The sequence below is a fragment of the Ruditapes philippinarum genome, unplaced genomic scaffold, assembly GCF_026571515.1.
Source record: "Ruditapes philippinarum isolate M1 unplaced genomic scaffold, ASM2657151v2 ctg2_1_1_1_1, whole genome shotgun sequence".
Lineage (NCBI taxonomy): Eukaryota > Metazoa > Mollusca > Bivalvia > Venerida > Veneridae > Ruditapes > Ruditapes philippinarum.
In genome coordinates this window covers 45,077-65,510 of record NW_026854799.1, presented here as the reverse complement: position 1 = coordinate 65,510, position 20,434 = coordinate 45,077, and the positions used below count along the sequence as shown (strand labels likewise).

The window sequence follows — 20,434 nt, the reverse complement described above, 5'->3', positions numbered from 1 at the left end:
TCATAGATTTTTTTATTACAGTATGTTTAAAGGTGATCACTCTAACTTTGAAACTGACATAGATTTATTCTGCTGAAAAATTCTCTTTTTTTTTACAATTATCTCAACAATTATCTCTTTTTTTCACAAACAGTGCTCATCGTTATTTTATGTTTCACAAATGACTTTTCAGTGTCTCTGACTAAATAATGTCTCCCCTTGTCTTTAGGTGTTCTCTATTGTCTTTTATTACCCATTGTCTATTAGTATCTCCCATTGTTCTATTGTTAGTTTATAAAACAATGTCTTTTGGTGTTTCCTATTATATTTTAGTTTCTTCCAATGGCTTTCTTTGTCTCCCATTGTCTATTGTTTCACTGTGTAGCAACATCTCCTAGTCTTTCAATGTCTCCCGCCATCATTCAGATGCTCCCATTGTCTCCAAAATATCTCCTAATATTTTTCAGTATTTCCCTTTATCCCACAGTGTAAGTGCCCCATATTGCTTACACATCTAATAATCTTATAAATAAGTTTCCCTCATTTTTCAAAAAGGGGATAGAATGAAAATTATTTTAGACCTCATCAATGAGCTAGGTGCTTTAATATTTATTTCATTTTTTTAATCTTTGACAGTTCCGCCCTTGGCTTTGGCACACATCTGCTGGCTAGAGCTCAGTATCTGAGGATACTTTAACATACAAGATTGGGGAAGATTGAATTAGATGATGCTTACTTATATATCTTGATAAAACATGGACTACATTACTGGAACTGCTATTAAATGTCAAGATATAATGAAATACTCTGTAAGCTATATCTTTATATAAAGATATAAAAAGAACCAGAAAGCAATATTTCATATATACACACAGAATTCTTTACCTTCAGGCATGAACAAAGGAGTGTTTTAATCCCTTATCTTAATTGGTCTTTTATTACCCAACGGTACATCTAAAGGAGTTTCAATTTAATGAATTGCACCCTTATATTTCAAAATCAAAAGCATCTTGCTCCTACAAAATATTATTTATAAAGAAGCTAAAATGTACTTAAACCAAGAGGACCAAGTTGGCCCAAGATCACCCACCTGAGATCATAAAACAAGAAAAAAATCACAATTCTTCAAAACAAACGTAACAATCACATTGTGTCAATTTTGGAATCCCAGACAATTCCCCTCCCAACAAGCTTGTAGTTGTAGGCCTTGTAGTTTTTTAAAGATTTCATTTTTCAAGGCTATTTTTAGCTCCTGTGACCTACTTATGCATCAAACAGGAACCATTTATATAACTTCTATACAGCTCCGGCTGCATATAAGGATCTGTTAAGTTTGATCAAAATCCATAATGTAGTTTAGGTGGAGATAATGTTTAAAGAAATTGTGGACAACGACAAACAAGAGACAGCTTGCCATCCTAAAAGCTCACCACTGAGCACTAAGCACTTTGTGCTCAGGTGAGTTAATAAATGTGTCATCAGATTAAGCCACAATCATGTTTATTATATAAAATTGGCATTTTAAATTTAAAGGAACTCCACTGCAGTCCAAATGCCTACATACATAAAATTTGAAATTCTTACATAGACCAACTGGGGCACTTAAACAGGAGGATATGCAAAAGATAAATAAAAAATAGACTAAGAAATGAATTAAACATCATACTTTTTGTGGTATATTTAGCCTTATTAGCATCAAAAGTGTTAAAACGCTTTTCAAATTTGGGCTGTTTTTTTTTCACAAATATACTGGAAAAAAAGTGAAATTTTGCAAGTTATCAATGTAGACGTATATCTAATGGAATACTAATATCCAAATATTATTTCCAGTCCCGTCATGTTAAAAAATCTCAATGAAGTCCCTTTAAGACACCAATACTTTCTCCTTAACAATTTTATATTTAACTAGATTTTTTTTATATATCCTAGCTTAAAATTAATGAAATATTAATTAATTAATTAATCAAATAATTGCCTTTAATGTATAAGTACATTCAATTTTATAAATAAAAGTAATATTCTTTATCATCCAAATAAAGAACAAGTCCAAATATAGCATTTTATACACTAAATTAAATCACCAATGAGAATCAGGTCTAGCGTCATCCCAAAATTTCATAGTCTATTGCCTGTCCTTATGCTATCACTAATTTCCCAAGCCTGACATGATGATGAACTATTGTGTGGAAGTTTGAAGCTGTAAGTTAATGCAAATGAACCTGGAATTATATTGCTCTAAACAAGTGATCATTGAATATATTGAACTAATTTATATCAGGTCATGTCACAAACATTGTATAGAATAATTTTATATACCATTCTGATGAATGCCATCAACATAAGTGTGATACAAAAGTCCAGTATCCTACCATCCAATCTTTCATTTTTAAAAATAATTATGTACTGCCAGAATAGTGGATGACTCAGATTTTAGTCTGCACAAGTCACATTAGTAGATGCTGTTGCAGTCAGAAGGCTAAGGGTTAATGTAAATGCCTCCATTAATTTGTGAATATTTGAGTCTGTGTTAAAAATACATGAGTAAAATGAAAATGCATTTGTCTGATGCAGAGAAACATCTTATCAAGTGACAGCCTTATCAACCAATAAGAACTTACAATATAAATTATTCCAGTTATTTGCTAAGCAAGACTATGTTTTTTGGTACAATCAGACTTTCCTTGCCATTTAGGTCTCATGACTATACAACTGCTCTAGATACAATAGCTGCTCCACAAATAATACTGTAAAAAATGTAAGGTTTCCTTGGAGACAAGGTCATACCACTACTGACCATTATAAAAGACACAAGCAAATTCTTCGCTTGGCATTAAAAATTGCAAGTGAAGTTCTAGGACTTAGCAATGTCTCAGGACGGTATGTCATGTAAGCCATGTGTCAGGATGATATGTCATGTAAGCCATGTGTCAGAATGGTATGTCATGTAAGCCATGTGTCAGGATGGTATGTTATGTAAGCCATGTATCAGGATGGTATGTCATGTAAGCCATATTTCAGGATGGTATGTCATGTAAGCCTATGTCAGGATAGTATGTCATGTAAGCCATGTGTCAGGATAGTATGTCATGTAATCCATGGGTCAGGATAGTATGTCATGTAATCCATGCGTCAGGATGATATGTCATGTAAGCCATATGTCAGGATAGTATGTCATGTAAGCCATGTGTCAGGATAGTATGTCATGTAAGCCATGTGTCAGGATAGTATGTCATGTAATCCATGCGTCAGGATGATATGTCATGTAAGCCATATGTCAGGATAGTATGTCATGTAAGCCATGTGTCAGGATAGTATGTCATGTAATCCATGCGTCAGTATGGTATGTCATGTAAGTCATGTGTCAGGATGGTATGTCATGTAAGCCATGTGTCAGGAAAGTATGTCATGTAAGACATGTGTCAGGATGGTATGACATGCAAGCCATGTAAAAGGATGGTAAGTCATGTAAGCCATGTGTCAGGAAAGTATGTCATTTAAGCCATATGTCAGGATGGCATTTCATGTGAGCCATGTGTTAGGATAGTATGGCATATCAGTCATGTGTCAGGATGGTAAGTCATGTGTCAGGATGGTATGTCATGTAATCCATGTGTCAGTATGGTATGTCATGTAAGCCATGTAAAAGGATGGTAAGCCATGTGCCAGGATATTATGTCATGTAAGCCATGTGTCAGGATGGTAAGTCATGTGCCAGGATGGTAAGCCATGTGTCAGGAAAGTATGTTATGCAAGCCATGTGTCAGGATAGTATGACATGTAAACCACATGAAAGGATGGTAAATAATGTAAGCCATGTGTCAGGATGGTATGTCATGTAAGCCATGTGTCAGGGTGGTAAGTCATGTAGCCATGTGTCAGGATGGTATGTCATGTAAGCCATGTGTCAGGATGGTATCTCATGTAAGCCATGTGTCAGGATCATCTGGATGGTATGTCATGTAAAAGTGCTGTGAAAAATTTAGCATTGCAATCAGAATTACATGAACACAGTGTCCACTTAAAAAAGAAAAAAACATTGCTGAGTAATCCCTTAATATCAACAAAGGAAATGAAAACGTCAAAGCTTATCAAAAACTGCTTGTGTGATTAAAATAAAGCATTCTCTTTGAAGGCAAACTCATCAAACAGATAGGGAATAAGACAAGACTTCCACATTTTAAATTGTTCCATTATAATCATGAAGCACTTAGCCCTCACATGACAAAAATCTTCAAAAAATCCCACTGTCTATCAGTAAAATATTCAGGATATTAAAGGCATGTTTATATGGAGTTCTATTTTTACATCATTCTTGTACGGAAATCCTCTTAACTGTTTTCTTATTAGGAATCAGATATATTTCAAAGTATGCAAATCCTGTAATAGTTTGCACTGTCACAGGTCTATAATTACTCAAAAAAAAGCTATTTCCTTCTCTCTAAACCAAAATGAAAAATTGTCATTTCATTTCAGTGGTACAAAAATAACTTTAACGATAAATAACTTGAACGACCTGTTCCAAGGACTATGAGAGAATTAAATGCTATAAGAGTTACAATTCAGACAGAACAAAGGTGCAGTAAGTCATGAATTGATGATATATACTTGTAAACATGTAGTAGGGAAACAGTTAACTGGTTTTTTATAAAACCTGAATGATTATTTAACCTTTGCTTGATTATCAAGCCAAAAATACAGAACAGAACAGAATTTAATTTCATAACTTGTATAGACATAGGTACATCATTATAACAAATATGTTGACATATCATTTAAGGTCACATACATACTTTTTTTTTTGACTATGTTATATTAGTTTATTGCATAGCGGGAACATTAATAATATTATGGAGTCTGTGCAATAGATTTTTTTTCTCCATATTTGCATTTGTACAAACCCATTGAAGGCTCGTCAGCTATTAACAGCGACCCTAGGATCAATTCCACACTGCCAAGTTGATTAAAAACCAATAAAAATACATAAAAAACAAACACCAAAAGGGACATTCATAGAGAATAAAATTTATAATGTTCCTGATACCAGTTATAACACTTTACACAAACTGATAGCAAAACATGTGCTCAAGTATAGACAGTTCAAATAATATACTGGCCAATGAATAACTTGTTGGAAACAATAAAATAATACCAAAAAAAAAAAAAAAAAAAAAAAAAAAAGATTTGAGAAATTAAAATGAAATTAAAATTTCTGGGGCATGATGGGCCTTTAACTAAATACTGAAACAATTCCTTAATAGATATCCTTTCTTTCAATGATGCAAATCAATAATTCATTGAAAATATAACAAACCTTTTCCACATATTAACAAAAGATTTCTGAATAAGTAAAGAGAGGCAAATGATAATTATAGACTCAATAATTATGTCTACAATCACATGCCAAACTTTTGTCCTTAAGGATCAAACCAGCAACTCCTGTATCACTAATCTGATGGTCTGATGTTGAGCTAAGCAAGCACAAATCTTCTGTATGTTTCATTTACATGTGCACTGTTAAGTAACTATGTATATAAAGCTTTATACTTATAATGTATGTAAAACCTATGGGTACAATTTGCACATGTTTGCTAATTGAAGAACAAAAGCAAAACAGGACAGTATTCTTTTCAATAACAACTAGACCTATCACTGAAGGTGATTATATAATACCCCCACCAGCAACTTTGACTTTTTGAAAAATAAGTAGTCTAGAGAAAATTTTGAACTCAACCTATAGTAAATGATTTTTAGTATCAACTGTGTTCAAAGAATTATTTCAATTAATTGTAATCCAAACCAGGATCTTCACAAACTTGCTATACATCAAGTTTGATTATAATATCTCATAATCATTCCTTATAAACTCTAGTTATTGTCAGGAAACCATTTTTCTATTTTTAGTAACAGTGACCTTGACTCCAGGGGATCCAAATGCTGTATTAAATAGGGTCTTCACATTAGCTTGCTGTACACCAAGTATGATTACAATATCTCATTCCTAACTCCAATTATTGTACGGAAACCAGTTTTTTATTTTTAGTAATGGCAGGGATCATTCGATTTCCGCGATTTCTCGCAAAAAAAATCACCAAAATCTCAGAGAAATTTGTGAAATGAGAGAAAATCTCAAACGGCAATTTGAGCCGGAAAATGTCTAACCACAATCTATAGAATGCTAAAATCACACAAAAATATGATGAAAAATTTACGATTCCCATCAAGAATTTAATTTCAAATTGTTTATTAATGAAATCGGTGTAAAAAAAACTCCAAAAAGTAGTCCAACACTTTGAATTATTTAGCCTAAAATAATTGCCGATCAGAGACCGCAAATTCACCGTACAGAAATACGGTATGATGGCTATTGTAACCTTTATCTATCTGTAAGTTGAGAATTTACACATAACACTTTTAATTGATTTTAATAAAAATTGTATGACACAGACTAACATAAAAATGGACATGTCAAAACCAAATATCGGTAAAATTTGTCTTCTAAATGTCACATCAACCACGGTAAATTTTGCCGTAAAGAACAAATTAAAAAATTTTGTTTTACGATTCCTGATGAAATAGCCGATAATAAATATTCTTTTATTGAACAAAAGTATTTAATTTTATATAATTGCAATCAGCAACAGCTTGAATTGTGAATGTTTCAGCGGAAAACAGACAAATATTCATTTGTCACATATTTTCGCGATGTCGTGATTAAAAAAAAAAATACTAAAAGGAAGCTGAGTGTTATTCAAAGGTGTTTTATAACACTAAAAATGATGTTTATGAATAAAAATTACTTTAGGTATTGTTTATATTTGTGGATATGGAGATATTTGTCATTATGTGTTCAGGTCACATATTCAATGAACATTTTTTAATGGAGGGAGGTGTGTGAAGAGAATCATAAAGAAAACAAAATGTAAGGTTATAAAAAATATTCTTCAAATCTCAACAATCACTTCTGTACAGTACAGTGTTGTCCATTAGGAACATTGGCTGCAAATAATAGTTGTAGTAGATATCCATGTATAATTCTTTTATATTTCAGAATGAAAGTGTTATATTTATTTTTCATAATTAGAATTTTATCATGTTTAAAAATTCACAAAGGAAAAGGCATAGGGTGAATCAAAAAAGTGAAAACAAAAATCACTGTAATAAACAGTCAGCTACAGCTATATCCTCATTAGATAAACAATGTTTATATGTATAATGATTTTAAAAAGTTAGAAATTTTCATATTTTAACCTCGCCCATCATGAAAATTAAATCTCTCAAGAAAATCTAATTTCTCTCATTAAAATTTCTCAAATGAGAGAAAATCTCTCACTAAAAATCCTGACCAGAATGATCCCTGTAATGGTGACCTTAACCTTGACCCCAGGGGGTCCAAATGCAATACCAACCAGGGTTTTCACATAAGTTGCTTTATACCAAGTTTGCTTACAATACCTCATTCCAAACTCCAGTTATCGTCTGGTAACCATGAAGTGGACTGACCGACCGACCGTATGACTGACAAGCTGACTCCTATTTACCCCCCTAAACTTCGTTTGTGGGGGTATAATTAAGATAGTTTAAACTTCACTCATTTGATAATCATGTCCAAAACCATATAAAGAGGCCAAGCTTTGGAAATATCTCTAAAAGATTTATTACCTGGATATCAACTACATTGTCTTTCAGGGTTTTCTTTCTTAAGGGAAAATTTTTCTATACACATAAGATAAAACTTCAACAATACAAGGTACATTAATTAATCATTCAGAATACCAAATAATTTTGCAGGCACAGCTATAGCCTATAACAATTTTGTTATCAAGGGCAGCAACTCCATAAAACAATTGTTTGCTGTTGTTGCATATCATACTCTGTCTGAATATCAATATTCATCAATTAAAGTCATATTTTGTAAACATTTATTTATGATTCCTTGTATTACGAAGATCACCCATTTAGTGAATTAAAGGGCAATAACTCCTGCCAGTCTTTGTTTCATTTGCCAGTTATGGAATAATAAATATGAGCAAGACTTAATGAAAGAAAAATCCCATTTATTCAAAATGCATAATATTTAAGCTAATATACAAAAATCATTTTGTCATTTTACACCAATTTATAATTTTCTATTCAATGTCCCTATTCAAGTGGCAACATGGCTGTCAGTGGCCAACATGTCAGACTAGTAATCTAATGTCATGATCACTAGCAGCATTGGTTCAAACCCTGTCATGCAGGGGCAAGCCATTGTTTCCTTGAGCAAGAAACTTTATGCTCATTGCTCAGTACTCACAGGTTGTTTCCAGAAACGGATTAGAAAGTTTGCTATAAGCTTATTACATAGCTTCCTACACAATCGAACTAAAATAAATTCTGTACAAACCAAAGTCCCTACACAAACAAGCCTCGAAAATAAAATAGGTTAAGATAATGCAAATGGTTTAATAAAAGTATCCTATTATACTCTGTTCTATTTCTGTACCATCCTACACAACATCAAATTTAGGAGACTGCCAGATAATGGAGTTATCTATAAAAGAACTTAAATCCTTAACACTGCACCATACCATTACAAACAATTCTCTTTTATTTAAGACATTCTATTACTTCTATTAAATGGGCATCAAATCACAACTTTATTCTTTTCTATTACAATACAAAGGCTGCAAAAAAAAGATAAATCAATTATCATATATAACATGTAAAAAAGGCCTTTTGTAATCTTATAAAAAACAAAAATGCACAGCTGTACTTAATTCATAAATATTTTTAATGAAATTTTCACAGTTATGGGGGAAAGTGGGATAAAAATGCTTCTTTAAGCACCATAATTTAAAAAGAATTCAACATTTATTACTTTGGTTTATGGTTTGAAGTTACTCTGATACTGCAAATGTGACATATGGTGAATTTCAAGCTACATGTATAATTATGCAATTAACTTGAAGGATGCCCCTTCCTGCTAATAACAAGACTGGTCCCTGAGTAAAATCAATTCAACATTTAAAATGGACTAAAATGTAATAATTCACACCACTGTGATTGATTATCAACCTCCAATTTGAAAGATTCTTTTTATTATGCTTAGAGATCGTGATATTAAAGACCCCCACCCAATAAAAGGAAAAAAAAGATGCCATAAAATAGAAAACAAATGAAATTGAAAAAAAATAAAATTTTGAGGGATGAGAGTTATATCGCAGAGTGATGTCAGAAGACTAATCTAAAATGCAGGCAACACATCCCATGAGTGATTTAACAACATCCAAGTAGAATTATTGGAACCACCCACCAGAATAGGTTCAGACAAAAACCCAGCATTCATGTCATGCTAAAAGGTCTTTAAAGATCACAAATTAATATAACATCCTATAACAGCAGTCATAAAGCACAGCAATGCTGCTGTAAAATGCAGTATGGCTAGGGTTCAATTTGCTACAGCCAAACTAAAAAAAAAACTGTTTTTTTTTCTAATCGTTACAATTTATTTTAATTGTAAACGTTCATAGGACTGAATAAAACATTATTTTAAAGGCCTAAATCAATACACTGTGGACAAGTATTCTTAAGCATTTGAGCAGACAAGCTTATTGTAGTTAACGCCTCTGTGACCTTGACTTTTGACACAGTAACCTAAATATCAATAGGGGTCATCTACTAGTCTTAACCAACCTCAATACCAAATATGAAGACATTGAGTGAACAAAGTTTTTGAACTAAACGCCCCTGTGACCTTGACCTAAAAAATCAAAAGGGTCACAAAATTGTCATGATCAACCTCCATGCCAAATATGAAGACTGTGGGTCAAAGGATTCTTAAGTAATTGGGCAGAAAAGCTTTTTTTAGTCAAAGCCCTTCTGACTTTGTCCTTTGACCTCAAAATCAAAAGGGATTACAAAATGGTCATGACCAACCTCCATCTCAAATATGAAGACTGTGGGTCAAAAGAATCTTAAGTTAATGGGTGGACAAGCTTTATTTAGTCAACACCCTGTGACCTTGACCTTTGACCCAGTGACCTCAAAATCTATAGGGTCATCTAATAATCATGACTCACCTCCATGCCAAATATGAAGACTGTGGGTCTAAGGATTATTAGGTGGATAAGCTTTTTTTTACGCAAGGCCCCTGTGACATTGACCTTTGACCTAGAGGCCTCAAAATGAAGAAGGTCATCTCTAATCATGACCAATCTCAATACCAAATATGAAGACTCTGCGCCAAAGGATTATTAAGTTATTGGGCGGACCATGGAAATCTGAGGGATGGTGAGACGGCTGGACAGACAAGCTGATTCCAGTATACCCCCCTTACAACTTTGTTGTGTAGGGGTATAAATAGGTCAATATCCTGTGAAGTGTAAATAATTTTTCTGAAACATTTAAGGTGTGTTACTATATTTTTATAGAAACCAAAAGCATTAGAATATGGAAATAAGAATGTATCAGAATAATAGTTATAAATAGTAAGTTGTTTACAGCGGCCTTCAGCTAATGTAAAGGCTAAATATGTTATATTTATAGACAAATCATTTCATCATGAGAATTAAAGTAGAAAATGATGCATCTCACCGCTGTGGGTTTGAATCCCTAAATAACTGAAATCTGATTTTCAACCTAATCAATTATATACTAATTATTAAAACGAATGTTTAAGGGCGTCCATGGCCGAGTGGTTAAGGTCTTCAAACCACTTGCCCCTCACCTCTGTGGGTTCAAATCCCGACAGGGACTTTGGATTTTTTCATGTGAGGAAGCTATCCAGCTAGCTTACGGAACGTCGGTGGTTCTACTCAGGTGCCCGTTCGTGCCTGAAATATGCACGGAAGGGCACCTGAGGTCTTCCTCCACCAGTAAAGCTGGAACGTGGCGATATGACCTATACTGTGTCGATGTGACGTAAAACCCAAAAACAAACAAACAAACAAAGTAGAAAATGAAATTTGCCATTGATAAAATATATAAAGAATAATTAAACCCCTTGAGCAAAGCAGACAATTCGTTTCCTGATTTTCTATTTTTAGAAACAATGTCACAGACACGCTATAAATAGCTCTCAGGGGACCCATTTTGTAGAAGGCTTAACAGTGATATGTATCAATGCACTTTTCCAAAATAAAATTACTGAAATGCTTTAGTATGAAACTATACAGAATTATTTTTCCAACAAAAAATAAAAGCTGAAGACTGCTTTAAAAACTAGTATTGATCATTTGTCAAGTGCAAGAAGAATGATCAGGATATCCTACTAATTTACAGGTCACAATAAGGTTAAATAGTCACCCTGTTTCCTGTTCATCAATGGACAGGAAATAACTACAGACAAGGGAACAAATTAGAAATTATAATGGAACAGTTTTACATGTTCATATTGTTTGGTAATTGATGGTTGCACTCTAATGTAAACATGGTGATATGGTAATGTATTGGAGATTAGGAGATAAAATATGCTTGTTCTTACAGATGCCTTGCTGAATTTATTATATAAGCTCTAAACAAATGATCAATGAACTGAAGCAATTTAAACTAGAACTATCACTAAATGTGATTAATACCCCCACAAGACTACTTCAGAAATGAGGATGTTACTAGTAACAGAATACCTTGTAAAAGAATTAAAATATAGAGTTATGGTTGTGGGCAATTAAAGATAGTTGTGGTTCTTGTATGTTGCATTTCCTTCCAATGTAGTTGGCCATTGATGAAGTTTTATTGAATTACTCTGTAATAAGTCCAGAAAGACAAGCAAAAGAAACAAAGGGCAATAAATAACTCTATAAATACTGAAGATGGAGTTAAAGTTCTTGTGCACTGCACTTCCTCTTATTGTGCTTGACCATTGTATGAAGTTGTTTTGAATTCCAACCAGTATGTTTTAAGTTATGCTCCGGACAATGAAAAGTATCAAAGGGCGAGTAACTCTGTATTTTGTCAAAATCGAGTTATGGTTCTTGTGCACTGCACTTCCTCTCAATGTGCTTGACAATTGTATGAAGTTATATTGAATTCCAACTATTAGTTTTCAAGTTATGCTCCGGACAAAAAAAAGCAATGGAAAAGTAACAAAGGGCAATAACTCTGTAATTAGTCAAGATGGAGTTATAGTTCTTGTGCACTGCACTTCCCCTTATTGTGCTTGACCATTGTATGAAGTTGTTTTGAATTCCAACCAGTAGTTTTCAAGTCATGCTCTGGACAAGGAAAAGTAACAAAGGGCAGTAACTCTGTAATAAGTCAAGATGGAGTTATGGTTCTTGAGCACTGCACTTCCTCTAAATGTGCTTGACAATTGTATTAAGTTATAATGAATTCCAACAATTAGTCTTCAAGTTATGGTCCGGACAAAAGAAAGGAATGGAAAAGTAACAAAGGGCAATAACTCTGTATTTACTTTAAATAGAGTTATAGTTCTTGTGCACTGCACTTCCCCTTATTGTGTTTGACAATTGTATGAAGTTGTTTTGAATTCCATCCAGTAGTTTTCAAGTTATGCCCCGGACAAGGAAAATAAACAAAGGGCAATAAACTCTGTAATTAGTCAAGATAGAGTTATGGTTCTTGTGCACTGCACTTCCTCTCAATGTGCTTGACCATTGTATGTAGTTATATTGAATTCCAACCATTAGTCTTCAAGTTATGCTCCGGACAAAAGAAAGGAATGGAAAAGTAACAAAGGGCAATAACTCTGTAATTACTTTAGATAGAGTTATGGTTCTTGTGCACTGCACTTCCCCTTATTGTGTTTGACAATTGTATGAAGTTGTTTTGAATTCCAACCAGTAGTTTTCAAGTTATGCCCCGGACAAGGAAAAGTAACAAAGGGCAATAACTCTGTAATTAGTCAAGATAGAGTTATGGTTCTTATGCACTGCACTTCCTCTCAATGTGCTAGTCCATTGTGTGTAGTTATATTGAATTCCAATCATTAGTTTTCAAGTTATGCTCCGGACAAGGAAAATGCAACGGACGTCTGGACCGACCGACCGACCGACCGCCCGACCGACCAACCGACCGACCGACCGACCACCGGGTGACTCCTATATACCCCCCCAAACTTCGTTTTTGGGGGTATAATGAACAAAATGTAGAAATTAGTTTTTAATCTGATAACCATGGTTACAAAAAGGGATTTTTTTAAAGATCCTGTAACATAATTTTTATGGTTTTAAATCATAAATATGATGCTCAAATAAGATTTATCAATATTGAAGGTTCCAAAAAGCATTATTTATAAAGATATTACCGAATTTAACATTTCATGTAAATAAAGGGAGGTAATAAAAAAATTATTTTCTATAAAGTTTAACTCAATTAATTTTACAATAAGAAATGAATGCATATATTTTAATGATTACATTATTACATGCACAAATATTTGCAGTACATATTTTACATATTCTTCAATGTTTGAAAATTGTTTTATTTGCATAATTAAGTACATATATATAATTTCACTTAATGTGGTTTACCACTTTGATCACAACATACAAGATCTTTAAAGGTGTGGGGGTATTTATTTAAGTACAAAAAAAGTCAATATCACAAAAAAAATAATAAGAATTCAAATTTCTGCCAACGATATGGGTCCGCTTAATTAGGATTTGCGATCTCTTGCCAGAGGTTAGTGGCCTACTAGGGTTTGTCATCTGAAATAAAATTGCATCAATAGTACAACTTTGCAGTTCATGTTGATGACCTTGAAAAACTTAAAATCTTAGGCATTAATTATAAATAACACATTTATAACTGATCAAATACTGTATCAATGAAATGGCATAAAAACCATGCAATAAATTGTAAATGGGAAACATAGCAAAATAAACTACCATGACATTTTCACTGTCCATAAATAAATCTCTAAGGAGAAAGGCAAACAATTTCAAGAGCTGCCAATAGAAATTTATAGCCCAATAAGATCACATATAAACATTCAAATTTCAGGTCATATCCAACTTATTTATTATGCTTGCAGGAAATTTGAGTAATATTATCATAACACTAGCCATACTAGTTGCAACTAGCAAGAAATAATAAGAACAATAATACAATATTCTTATCATGCAATTTAAAAAAAAATTTAGGCCCCGAACAGGGTTACCTTGTTTGTTTATATATCATGCAATATTTTACACAAAACAGTTGTGGGTGTCCCTTTCTTAATGAAATAAATCCAAGGTACATGTAGTTACAAACATTGGAGTGGTGGCCAAGTATTTAAGTGTTTGCCTTATGACCACTGGAAAGTGGGTTCATAAAGTAACATCTTTGTTTCCCCATATGACAACAGTACCTGATAGTTCCATAAAGCACATTCACGAAAAGTGAGCTGTAGCAACACTCAAGGACAGACTTGTTTGTACACGCAAGAAACGGCAAGTCTATGCCCCTTTAAACCTCTTGAGAGCCATATAAGAAGCACCCTGAAGATCAGCCAGCATCTGCAAAGAATGCAAAATATTGTCAGCAGCCTTAGTATTTGATATGTCACTTTTGCCATGCATAAATAAATTGGATGCATGTTTCATTGATGCATTGATGTAATGCCTTTAGACCTAGTTAATTTATTGCATACTGTGAATTCATTTGATTTCGTGGACATGATATTTCGTGGTTTTTTCACAAAGAACATTTTCATGTGTACTTATATTCCTGGACTGGGTAAAATGTAAAATATTATGTAATGCAAAATAATCTTACAGTAGAAAAAATTAAATTTCTTTGGATCTTAAATTCATGGACTGACCTATCCAAGCAAACCATGAAAATCAGTGCCCCATGAATAATAATGATTTTGCAGTATTAAAGTTATTTTCTTCTTCTTTTCTCCTTGTTTAAAATCCTTTAACTAAACTTAAGCAGGGCATAAGTACATTCACACCAAATCATCAGAAAGAGCATTCATTCAACTATATGACTCAAATTGACAGCAACACATTTTCTCTTGCCTTACATAATAACATGCTTTCCAATTTCTTTGACTTAAAGTGTTCAGTACTTGTTTGACCATTGTAATTATGGTGAAATTGAAACTAATCTACAGATTCAAGCAGACATTCTGTGGAATGTACATTTAATTCCAGAGTCCTTACATTTATACTTAGAACATTATCTAAATTCATAGACTAATAGACTCGTCCATAATCCTTGAATTCTATTCTATGCCCACTCAAAACACAAATTTAACATCTGCCATTAGAAATTTTATAGCCAAATAAGATCACATATAAACATTCAAATTTCAGGTCATATCAAACTAATTTATTATGCTTGCAAGAAATTTGAGTAGTATTATCATAAATTCAGCCATACAAGTTGCAAGAAGCAAGGAATAATAATGCAAAAATACACATCATGCAATATCTTACGCAAGACTTGTAACATTCCTTATTAACTCATTTCGAAAAGACACAACAAGAGGGCCATGATGACCAAAGATCGCTCACCTGAGAAAATTTCTTAGACCGAATCGCTCACCTGAGATAATTTGTTAGAAAAGGTTATAATTCTTCAATGCCCAAGTAGGCAATTTTGTGACATTGAAGCAAGGCCATATTTTACAATAGAACCATGATACATATAACTTGGTCCATTAAGAAATTCTATATCCCAAATATGTAAGCTTCAAATAAAATGCCATGTAGCTTGACTCAAGAGGTTTATAAATCTGTCTTCAGACAAAAGGGCAGAGGTCAATGTAAAGGTTATGGAACACATCAAATAAAGTTAGATGTCAGTGAAAGTTATGTAAAGGATGGACATATTTAGGAAGGACAAATTGGCAATGAAAAAACTTTGGTAAGCAAAAAAAATATAATGATATACAAACATATTAAATGAAACCAGCAACCAATAATTCATTAAAAGCCCGAATAGCACTAAAGGTAACTAAGGGACAAAAACAAAGTTTCATATTATTACTACATTGCCAATAACCTTCAATAAAATGGGTCAGCTAGTCACAAACTGGGACAAATCATTCATGAGAAATATTTCTATATTATTACATGAAATTTCCTGACTCAGCAAGAAGAGTAAAGTGAATATTTCTATTAGGCAAATTATTGCTTTAGAATTTCTCTCTCAATGAATCCATCAAGAAAAAGGAACGTCTACTCTGAACTCTATATTTCACTTATCTAATGTCTTAAGAAACCAAATTCACAAACAAAAAATTCCTATCAACACCAGAATGTTGAGACAAACTTACGAAAAAAGATTTTTTTGTAAGTCAATTTTATGTCATTACTTTCATTATTCACCTAGTTAAATATGAAGAAAGTTAATAACAGCTCATATAATATTATATAAATAGATTTCATTGCGTTTTTCTAAAATAATATAAAAAGCAAGAGAGTCATGCAGGAGTCCTGATACAGTGAGTTGCCTGGGCATTCACCGGTCTCGACAAGCAGTGTTTAAAGGAACTCCACTAAGGTCCAAAACCCTAAAAACATAAAATTTGAAATGCTTACATTATCAGCTGGGGCACATAAAACAGAAAGATATACTTAAGGTAATTAAGAAATATACACAGAAATAAATTGAAAATCATATTTTTTTTAGCTATTCTTAGTCTGATTTGAGTGAAAAGTACTGATATGCTTTTAAATTTTGGGTCACTTTTTCACACTTAAAATAATTATTCTGGAAAAACGGAGAGAGAGTGAATGATCTGAAATTTTGCACAAAAGTTACTGTCTAGACTTTCATCAAATAGAAAATCTCAAAAATTACTTCCAGTCCTGTCAAAACACCTCAGTCGAGTCCCTTTAAAGTGTTTGCAGCAAGTAAATACTTCCATTGTAAAACACTTACTGATTTGTGAAATTGAAAATAAAAACCATTTTTTTGAAAAATATTGAAATATAAAAAGTAACTTTAAATTCCTTGAGATTTTCAACCCTAATCAATTATTATACTGTTAATTATTAAATATCATGGAATTTTAATAAAATGATTTACAATATAAAATTAATTCTAGAACATTTTACTGAAAAGGGAATAAAAATTATTATAGTTTAATTACAACAAATGTTCTGTTTACAAGACTAATTAGCATAAATTTTTTTTTTTTAAAGGGTATTTAAACTTTTATAAAACAGTAAAATTATGTTTTCTCCACAATCTTTCCTTGTTACAGATTCTCAAGAGAAAAAAACTGTTGTTTATATTGCTGTTATGAACTTTCATGAATTTTTGTATGTGTACCGAAAAAAAAAAAAATCATTTTGCTGTTATTTAAAGGTTGTTTTTTTTTTTCTTATTTTGTGCCTGGGCTATTGACTTCTAAAAGAAAATTCCAAACATATTTCTTTCATACAAGTATTATGAAATTGTTCTTTTTCAACAAAAAAAAGAGAAAAAGTTGTGGTACACCTTACAAAGATGACTTCATATATAATCATGTACATAGTTTAAGATGACATTGATGCTTGTTAACTTATAAAATATAGAAATCTTCAATACAGGAGTGACAACACTTTGTGAATGCAATCAGTATTGAATCATAGGTAGAACAGTTTTCTTACATTATTATATTCATTAGTAGAACATTTTTTAGCCATAGAAACATTCTTAATATGATGGAAAACCTCTATATATTTTCTCTGCGTTTATAATGACCATACCTTAACCTTTTGTCAGTTAGATAGCATTAAATTAATACAGGAACTATATAAAGAAAAACTTGTTAGACATATTGGGGACAGCACTACATTTAATTAAAGAAAATCTTAAACATTTTTTACTAAAATGACTTACCAAAGTTTAGTAATTTTCTAATTCTCTTTCTCTAAGGAAACTTTAAAGCAAAAGGGGCAATACTTACCGAAGTTTTTGGTGGGTTTTTTTTTGTTTTTTTTTTTCATTTTAAGTTTCTAGAAACACTTTAATCCTCTGTTTTGGTATTTTTAATCCTTTTACCTTTTGGGGGAATTTGGGGGGGAACTTCTGGTATATGGGAAACTTTCATATTTGCGTGAAAAACATCATTTTCTAGCGTATTTGTTGTTAAAGGGTTCAGGTTTCATTGTAATTTATTGTCATTTTAGTTATGATATTGTGATTTTTACATTTTTTTTGGACACCAAATAAGTTCCTTTAAATATGAATTCACTTCAAAGAAGAATCGTACAAGGACCTTAATAATAAATTCGCCCTTTCTCAACTTAGTAACAAAAGACTTAGGTTAGGTAATTTAACCAAGAAAGAAATATAATCTGGTACTTGATTTTATTGTCTCGACATTAGAGTGAACAAAGAATTATTCTTGAACATCTTGTTAAAACGTTAATTTTAACACACTAGAGTGTGGTAAGAATGGACATTTGTTAATTTTGTCACCAAATCAGTCTTAAGAATGGGACTTGCTTACATGTATTTTACCAAGAGTTGAAGAAATAGACATTTGTTACTGTCACATAAAATGAGTGGACTTAATTTTTATTAGGCCTTTTTACATGAATTTGTTTAGAATGAAAAATGGTCCATTGGTTATTTGTTATTGTCACTAAAGTGAAGAATTGGGACTTTGCTCAATTGTTACCTAAGTTAGGAAAAAGGACTTTGGGTTTATTTTGGGGTTTAAGAGTGAATGAGGGGGTTAATTTTAAATTGAAACTTATTTGAAAAAATTTTGGTTTCTAAAAATTTTTGTTTAAACACTAGGGGGTAAAAGAATTGGGGAAAATTTTTCTCACAAAGGGTGAGGAAGGATTGGGGGTTTATTATCATTTACAATCACTTTAGTAAAAGGGGTCTCCCTTTTATTTTTTCACTGGGAAGTGAAAAGGGAAAAAAGTTGCTGTCATTAAAAGAAAAAATTGGGGGGTAAAAGTTTTTTTGTCATTTGGAGTTTTAAAATTTGAACTTAGGTTTTTGTCACTAGAGGGGAAGGAGGGACTTGGGGTTATTGTCACTAGAGGGGAAGAGTGGACTAAGCTTTTTTCAAAGGTTTTTTTAAAAAGGGGACTTAGGTTTTTGTCACTAGAGGAAAAAAGTGGGTCTTCGATTTATTGTGACTAGAGGTGAAAAGAGGACTTAGGTTTTATTGTTTCACTAGAGTGAAGAGTAGGACTTAGGTTATTGTCAACTAGAGTGTGAAGAGTGGACTTAGAGATTATTGTCACTTAGGGTTTAAAGAGTTGAGTCGGACTTAGGAGTTTTGTGACTAGAGTGAACAGTGGTCTTAGATTTATTGTGGACTTATATGAAGATTTTTGATTTTGATTTTGATTTTTGTAAACTGAGTTAAAGAGTGGAACCTTAGGTTATTGTCACTAGAGTGAAGGGTTGGATTGAAGAGGTCCGTGTTGTCACTAGATGAAAAGAATGGACACTTAGGGGATTGTTTCTCTCACTTAGGTGAAGGGTGGACTTAGAAATTAAAATTAAAAATTTCAGATTGAAGAGTGGGGACTTAGGTTGTTGTCACTAGAGTAACAAGTGGACTTAGGTTATTGTCAAAATAGTGAAGAATGGACTTAGGTTACTGTCATTAGAGTGAAGAGTGGACTTAGATTATTGTCACTAGAGTGAAGAGTGGACTTAATTTATTGTCAATAGAGTGAAGAGTGGACTTAGGTTATTGTCACTAGAGTGAAGAGTGGACTTAGGTTATTGTCACTAGAGTGAAGAGTGGACTTAGGTTATTGTCACTAGAGTGAAAAATGGACTTAGGTTATTGTCACTAGAGTGAAAAGTGGACCTAGATTATTGTCAATAGAGTGAAAAGTGGACTTAGGTTATAATCACTAGAATGAAGAAATAAGTAATGCATTCCAAAAATTATAGCAGTACAGTGCAAGGATATTGCCACTAAATGTTTTATAGGGAAGAATGGAGTCAGACATTCCCAAAGGTAAATGTCACTAGAGTGAAGGATGGACTTAGTTTATTGTCACTAGAGTGAAGGATGGACTTAGTTTATTGCCACTACAGTGAAGAGTGATTTAATGCTTTCTCAAGACCATTTTCTCAGACTGAGTGCAATGGCACAATGTCATACTCATATGTCCTCATAATTATGTTATACAGTCTAAGCATGTTTTTTCTTTACAACATAACAAAACAGAACCACAATTTTGTCCACACAAACAAAACCCATACTAATTATCATACAAATTATGAACATCAACAAATAGAGATAATGGCTACATGGCGGGTGGCAAACAAAAACTTAGTCCAATAAGGTCAGGTCAACACAATCTCCTAAGTAAATTGTCCTTTCAAAATAGAAGTCTTTGAAATATAAGTGTATCTACGTAAAAGCTTTCCACTGTCAAGTTTTTTTAGGTATTGTCTGGTGAACTTCTGGGAAACAGAAATATCAGACAAATATGGTGTTCCTGTAATATGACAACTCATATTGTTTTATAACAAAACCAAACAATATTACAAGTTCCTGTTGTTATTTGAATAAATTTCATTTTCTTTTCTTTTATTTTAGCTGGATATA

At 32.5% G+C, this 20,434-nt stretch overlaps 1 protein-coding gene across 3 annotated transcripts in view; it reads right to left on the bottom strand.

Moving 5' to 3' along the window:
• The window catches only part of LOC132741093 (epidermal growth factor receptor-like), a 212,424-nt gene that overhangs the window by 151,957 nt on the left and 40,033 nt on the right, over positions 1-20,434 (bottom strand). Inside the window, exon 1 of one of the 3 annotated variants that reach the window (XM_060729182.1) lies at positions 14,270-14,407. The exons of the other annotated variants lie outside the window; for them this stretch is intronic. The gene's annotated coding sequence lies outside the window, so the exon portion shown is untranslated. Of the gene's footprint in view, positions 1-14,269; positions 14,408-20,434 lie in introns of those variants that run through there. 3 annotated transcript variants of the gene reach the window in all.